At 37.4% G+C, this 7,603-nt stretch overlaps 1 protein-coding gene across 2 annotated transcripts in view; it reads right to left on the bottom strand.

Annotated features, from left to right (window-relative positions):
* Nucleotides 1-6,087: 6,087 nt before the first annotated feature.
* LOC116407674 overlaps nucleotides 6,088-7,603 on the bottom strand; it is a 13,757-nt gene continuing 12,241 nt past the window's right edge. For both annotated transcript variants that reach the window (XM_031893493.1, XM_031893496.1), the window contains exon 3: nucleotides 6,088-7,603. This exon is cut by the window's right edge and continues 1,417 nt beyond it. The gene's annotated coding sequence lies outside the window, so the exon portion shown is untranslated.

Genomic DNA, 7,603 nt, shown 5'->3' with positions numbered 1-7,603 from the left:
CTTGACACGTGTAAAAAAAAACTCCAGTGTGGGAATCGATGCAAATAAAGTGTATCCCAAGGACAAGTCAGTAAAACTGTCATGTAAACACACACACAAAATGGAGCCCAGCTTCACAAGGACTGTTAACAACCCGTGATTTACTCTTAATAATGAAGACAAGAATTAGACTTGGGCAACCCCCAACCACTCTTAAAAATACCACAACTGTATATGAATGCAGTGCTACAAGGATATACCAAAGGCAGGGAATAGAGGGCTGCTTTTTTGTTTAGAAATAATACTGTATTTAATCTGGAAAAATATGTTTGGGTAAAGGGATTGATTGATATACATGGTACCTCCAATGGTTGCACATATATTTGTTTAAACCCCATAATATCCTTCAAAGCCAATTCAACTCCCCCTCCAAAAATGGGTTTTTCTTTGCATAATAGAATAGAAGAAAAGAAATGTAATTCTAAGCAGCTTTCCAGGATTCATGCATTAAATAATTTCATTGGATTTCAAGTTATTTCCTTATCCTTTTCTGCTCTCTGGGTTTGATTGCTGAAACAATGTAACAGGAGTCAGTTCTCCTCTAGGTTTTTTTTTAATTCTTTTTAATTAGCTGCTGGCAACCTTGTTTCAGAAGTCAGAGCCAGAAGTGCAGGGAATGTAACCAGCCAGATACTGCTTTTAATAGCATTTATATTTCCAGATAACTTTAAAAATATTGCAGATATATAATGAATTTATATTGGAAAGATGCTTAGAATTACATCTGTTTTTACTGTGCATAAAACAGTTTTTAGATGGCAATTTGGCAAACCCTATTAATAACTGAAGACATCATTACTAAGGCAAACATTTTGTAATGTATTGTTTATATAAAAATTGTGCATTTTTTGTTTCAATGAAATAATCCTTATTACAGAACATGTTTAGGCTTATAGTTCAAATCTGGTGGGGAGTTTTCACAGATATTACATAAGAGAAAATAGGTTTTAATTTGCATTTATTTGTTACATTCGTTATCAATTGGAGCTGCCATATTGCTTGCTGCATATTAGATCAGGCTCTCTTTTGACTAGTAGGTGCTGATGCCCTTGGAGAGGGTCTCTTTAGAAGACATAAAGCACCAGTTATGCTGAAAAGGGAGGTTGTGAGCAGACAATGCCCTGTCCTAGTACTTCTCCCTCTTTTCAGTTTCTGTATTGTGTCTGTGGCTAATGTATTTGTGTGGGTGTGATTTCAATAAAGATGAGCCCGCTTGTTTGTCTTGTGTGTCTCCTTGATTCACATTTGTCCTTAGCAGAGGAAATGATGCACATTAGAGAATATGCCTGTGGCTTCTGCATACAAATTCACTGATAGAAGATGGCAGTGGAACTCTACAGGTGAAACTGTTCTATGTTGCAGGACAAGTAATTGTTGGCAGTTGTGTCTTAGAGCAAAATCCTTCAGTATTCTTTTTTAGGCCTTAGGTTGGGTCCCAAATGCACTTGCCCTGCTACTGCAATGGCAGCTCCAACCTTGGCTCAAAGACCTCTGATTATGATTAGGAGGAAACAGTGACGAGTCAGATGGCTGGCTAAAAACAGCAGCATAAGAAAACATTCTACAGGCAATAAAGCAATCTGTTTTTACAGAGGTGCAATTTATTCTGTGCTATTTAATCTTTTAAGCCCTTTGCTTGCAAGGCCACATTTATATCAATATTACATTTCATATGGATTCAGCTGGTAAATGGAATTTACCATCCCTGCATATGTGTAATATGAAATGCTATGGCTCTTTAACTGGATAATATAGGGATTCTAATACTATTTTATTTTGCTGGGGCAGGTGGAATCATTCTTTGCATTGACAACAACAATATTCTATTGGCAGGTCTAGTTCATATTGCTAGGCCTCCCAACCAGAAGTCTGTGGTATAAGTGCAAATCCTAGAGGCATATTTATAAAAATAATTGTACACCTTAAGAAGTGCAAATATTTGTATTTATATTTATTTGCTTATTTAAAAAGTTACCAACTTTTAGTTTAAACCAAGTTTTCCTTAGCTTTACTGCTCCTTTTTATAAATGCTACTTACACCACAGGCAACTGTCCAATATAAATTGGACTACTGCCCCACTGTTTCAAGAGTCAGAACCAGCAATGAGCGCACAGAGAAGCACAACCTTTAAGACCATTTAAATTGCTTATTAACTGTTCCAACTATTAACTACTATGGTGATACACTTCATCAGTGATTTAAAGATATTTCTTAACATTACATACAATGTATCAGAATTTGAATCACAATTAGAATTCTGTAGCTACACAATACAACAGTTTCATAAAAAACATAAACAAATAAAAAAAACTTTAGACTCACCCATTGTTATAGAATATCTCAGGCTAGCAGATAATAATATAGGTATAAATTGTGGAATTATTCCTTAGCATAGCTATGGGGAATAGGTACACTGGTTTTGAGATCCCATTGCTAGACTTGCCACAGTTTAATAACAGGAATGTTTACAAGGAATATAGCTATGGAAGGGGCAGGTTCTGAATATCCATCATGCATTGCTCATAAAATGTGCATGACCTGAATCACTTGTAATCAAAAAAAGCACTGGAGTAGACAGAAGACTGCATTGAGAATAGCAAGAACACAACACAAATAGCTCATATAGACATTGTAGCAAATACCAAATGTAACTTTATCTTGTACTTTTAGTCAAAGAAATAGGTGCTGTGCTCACAAGCAGAGGCTGATCCTATAGCACTATACAAAGAAAAACTCTGGGGTGTGCAAATATGCAAAAGCCATCTCTTGCTGGAATTGGAGGACCAAGAATTGTATTCTTAAGCAATTCTGTAGCACTGTGCAATAGTGAAACATAACCTTATCCTTAAGCACTATAAAATAGCTCTTTGGGTTGGGCTTACAAGCATTAACCTATGGTGTGTCACTGCATTAAGTAGCCATATAGGCTGGGCATGAATAGTAAAGCTAGATTGTAAGACTGTACAATATCACTCTGGGTTGTGTTTACAAGCCTAGACCTATGTTACCTCACAATACAATAGCTAATTCAGTGCCTGCAAACATAAAGCTTTATTGCAGTAAGACAACCTATGCATGGGTCAGGAAATATAAACCTATCCCCTAACACTGTACAATAACACTCTCAGTTTGGCCTACAAGCATAAATGTATACTGCCGCACTATACAATGCCACCTGCTTGGAGCAGCAAACATAAACCTATCCTCCATCACAGTACAAATGCACAATGAGTTGGCTCTACTGAAATAAATGTATACTGCAGCACTGTACAATAGCACTACGGACTGGTCAAAACACAAACCATATAGGACCATATGATATGTACATGGATTGGGATAGTACTAGTTTCTGGTCCAACAAACATAAACCATCCTGTACAGTAGCACTTGGACATATAATCACAGAGATGAACATTTAGATGTATACACCTTTCTTTCAGCACTGCACTTAAGGCCTGAGGATTGAGTTCACAAGAACTCAGAGTAGAGAAGCACTGTACAGTAGTACTTAGTAACAATCATACCCCTATTCTGTTATGTTGTGCAAGGGGTATTGCTCACATACATAAACCTATCCTGCTAACACTTTACAGCAGGACAATGGGTATTCCCTAGGCTATTGTGGAGTAGTGAACAATGACTGTCAATGACTATGTTTCCAAAAATGACCATTCACTGCAGCATTGCACAGAAAGGCTATATTGTAGCCAGAGTGCACAAGAATAATCTAACCACTCTAGCACTCTACAACAGATCTATGTGTTATTATGTACACAACATATTGAAAATATTTTTAAAACATCTAACCTATGTGCAAAGGGAGTTGTATTAACCAAATGTACTAGATATACACTCAAAGGGTGGGCACCAATGTGAATAAATGTGTCAGGCAGTAATATTTATATCAGTGGTTGGGTACCTGAATTTCCCTGTTTCTCTATAAGAAACAATGAGACTCTTTTATAGTCAGCTAGAACTAACAGCTATAAATCTTGTATTATGGAATATATGCTACTTGTAAAGTTTAGCTGTTTCCTATGGAGCAGACATGATTCCTTGGCCCACAGAAAGCAACTAAACCTATTTCAAACAACTACAATGTTATAACAACTACTAATAATCTATTTCCCATTGTTTATATTTATTATTGTACAGGTATGGTATTCATGATCCACAATCCGGTTATCCAGAAAGTTCCAAATTATAGGAAGGCCATCTTTATTTTTATTAAATAATTCAAATGATTTTTCTCTGTAATAATAAAACAGTACAGTATAGTTGATCCTTACTAAGATATAACAAATCCTTACTGGAGGAAAAACAATCTAATTTGGTTTAATGGTTATCCAAATCACAGAAAGATTTCTTATTCAGAAAACCCCAGGTCCCAGGCATTCTGTATAATAGAAATACACCTTCAACATCCCACCAACAGCTTTGCTGTTGGAGGCATTGAAATTGTTGTCCCGAAAGATCTCTGGGCCTTAACTGGGTTATCATTTCCCATCACTTCAAAGGAAAAGCAAAAAACAAAATTAATTACTCTCTTCATTGTTTTGCAATTTACATCTGAACATTGGAATTGGCTGTTGCTGCAATATTCGGAGTACAGCAACCAGCTACAGGCAGAAAGCTTTGGCAGGTAAGAAAGAATGAATAGAATCACTGTAAATGAACTGACATTAAATTGCTCACATGTTTATAAACTGATTTTGTTTAACTGGGTTTTCCCATTTTAAATGGCTTTGGTTGAAATGGTTATTGCAGTACTGGAAAACACTTGTAATTAAAGGAAAGGGAATATTTGTTCCATTGTTTTATAACCTTCTGCTTGTATTGGCCTAATGTACAGGACTTCACACTCCCACTATTACATTCATATACAACCTATTGCATCTATATTTTTTTCTATACATAAATAAACAAATACATTTACAATACATAAAAAATATCAATCCAGGTTATGGAACATCCCCCCCCCCCCTCTTCTGTGAAGATGATTTGTCTCTATGTAGCATTTGTTTATGTGTAGAGCATAATGTAGCATGATGGTTTGTATGAGGCCTTTGCCCAAAAACATATTTATAGAGGTCTGCTCAGAACTGTGTTATGCTGGAACTAAATCAGAAAGGCCTTGTAATACTCTGCAGCATTAGGGTAGGGGTATGCACTATATAAGTATGCCCTTACTCTTATTATATGAAGGGACCAGGCATGTTACAAACAATGCCAAGCCAAACCAAACAAAATTGCCCAAAATTATTTTTTTCCTATGAATTATTTTCTTTTTGGGGGAAGTGATCAGCCTTAAATTGACTTAGTTTTGCACCTTCTAAGCCTTGATATATTGACCCCATGCTGTAATAATTTAATAGGCTCTTTCTTTCTAAAAGAACACAGCACTTAGTAAGACAATCTCTCATTTGGCAAGCTGAGTATACACATTATAGTAAATCAGTAACCATTGCAATGAACAATGTATCCTTTATGTGTTCTTAGAAAGGTTCATTGCTTTATGTGTTCTTAGCAAGGTGCAGCACATGTTACATCTAAATAACTTCCTACTTGGCCAGACAATGCTATTTTTAAACATAGTAGCATTTTGAGTTCTTGCTCTTAGGCCTACAGATCCCAGGGTAGGCAGCCATACCTAATATGTGAATGCATGAAATATATATTAACCTACTGTTCCCCCCATGTGGAACTCAAAGGATTAGAATGGAGGAGGTGAAAATTGACTTGGTGCATTCATCTTCCAGCAGTGCACAGCCAATTGGTACCTGTTTTGTATTGTTTAAGATTAAGACTTATGTCTGGCAGAACATCCAGGCCTTCTGTGTGCATTTATCTTTCTGTCTTAGCTCATACACATATACTAAATGAGATGAATAAAAAAAAAAAAATAGACAGGGAGAAGTACAAATGTAGTTATTTGTGGCTGCATTTGGAACATAAAATTGTTTCATATGCATAAAAATATAGGTTAACTTGCATGCATGCTGTTCTGGTCTCAGTTGCTAACATCATAATGAAAAAGCTGATTTCCATTACATTTCTCAATTTTCATTTATTATTTCTTCCAAAATTTATTAATATTGTGCTACACATTTTAGGTTCACCTATGGAACAATCCAGGTACAAAAAGCAAATTCAGGCACACATGGTAAACAATTTGAAAATACAGGTGTAGGACAGACTAGAGTGCATTTTATCTCTCCCTTTCTCTTTGTATCTGGGCTGAATTTAAAGCAGGGCTACATGTCACAGAAAGGGGGAAATTGAATATTTTAGGCTTACTAATACTTTGCCCTAAAAGACCTCCAGTTTAACAGAGGTCTGAGCTGCACAGACTTACATAGCAAAGTCGTGCCTTGTGAAGGTAACTACAAAGCCAGCTAGTCATTAATTCATCATCAAACAGCTGCTAATTAGCCAGCTCAAATGAGAGGTAAAATTTACTATTTATTAAAATAAAATATGTGTGTATAACACCTCCCTTTGTGGGAACCCCTTGGAAATAAGGATGATTTTCATTGCCCATTTATTTCACTTGCTGAAATTAAGCCCACTCCCTATAGAAAATAAACCTCTCCAGTAAGCTATGCATTAACATTAGATTAAATAAAAATCTGATAATAACCCTTACATCTCAATCCTGCAGGTCTCTACTCTAACCTCAAACACTGGGGCACTGCTTTAGGCTAATCCCAGCTTTGAATCCCAGACAATAATTTCGATAAAGAAAAAAAAAAAAATAAGTCAGTGCATAAACAAGTGTGTGGTTATTAGAGGAACAAAAACAGGCAGTGTGCTGCTGCTGAACAGTTGGTGCTCACGTTGGGGAGCCTGCAGATGGCTGTGGGTGGGAAATGCCTGCACTTTCTAAAGCATTGGAGATCAGTGTGATGTGGTTGCACTTGATGTCCCCCATCCCCCCCCCCCCCAAAAAAAAAGGCTGTCTGTCACAGGCTGCCGGCTCATGGCACTGCCACTTGCCCCTGAGCGTGGGAATAGGAGCGTCCAGCCGTTCACATCTCCAGCATTTCGTTTAACCGAATCAATTAGGCAGGACAGGCTCCCCATCCCCCTGTCTCCTCCTCCTTTTCCATTTTTGTCACTTCTATCTACGTCCTAATTATTTGAGTTTGGGATGCCAGGGCTGTTTCCTGGCTAGATCTGATCAACCTGAAAGAGCAGCAGAGGAAGAAGGCAGAGGAGGAGGAGGAGGAGGAGGAGGAAGGCTGAGGAGCAGCACACGTGGGTTTTGCCTGGAAATGTCACTTTCATTTCCAGAGCTGGAGGCAAAGAAAGACACAACATTATAAGAGTTTGACAAGAAGGGTGAGAAGACGATCTCGTCTCCATCGTGTCTTTCTGCTTCACTGGCATCCTCAGGGAAACCCTCCCAGGAAAGGGAAGCATCTGTCCTTTGCATTGCCAGTGCTTACATGAAGTAAAAATAAATCCTGTGCAGCCATGCCATTTCCCGTGTCAGCTATATCCCTTTAGGAATAAACTGGTGGTCCAAATTGGAAAGAACGTACAAAGTTTTATTAAGCCTTT

The sequence above is a fragment of the Xenopus tropicalis genome, chromosome 1 (genome assembly GCF_000004195.4).
Source record: "Xenopus tropicalis strain Nigerian chromosome 1, UCB_Xtro_10.0, whole genome shotgun sequence".
In the NCBI taxonomy this organism is placed as follows: domain Eukaryota; kingdom Metazoa; phylum Chordata; class Amphibia; order Anura; family Pipidae; genus Xenopus; species Xenopus tropicalis.
The sequence above is the reverse complement of the archived record's forward strand: the minus strand, read 5'-3'. Positions and strand labels throughout refer to the sequence as shown.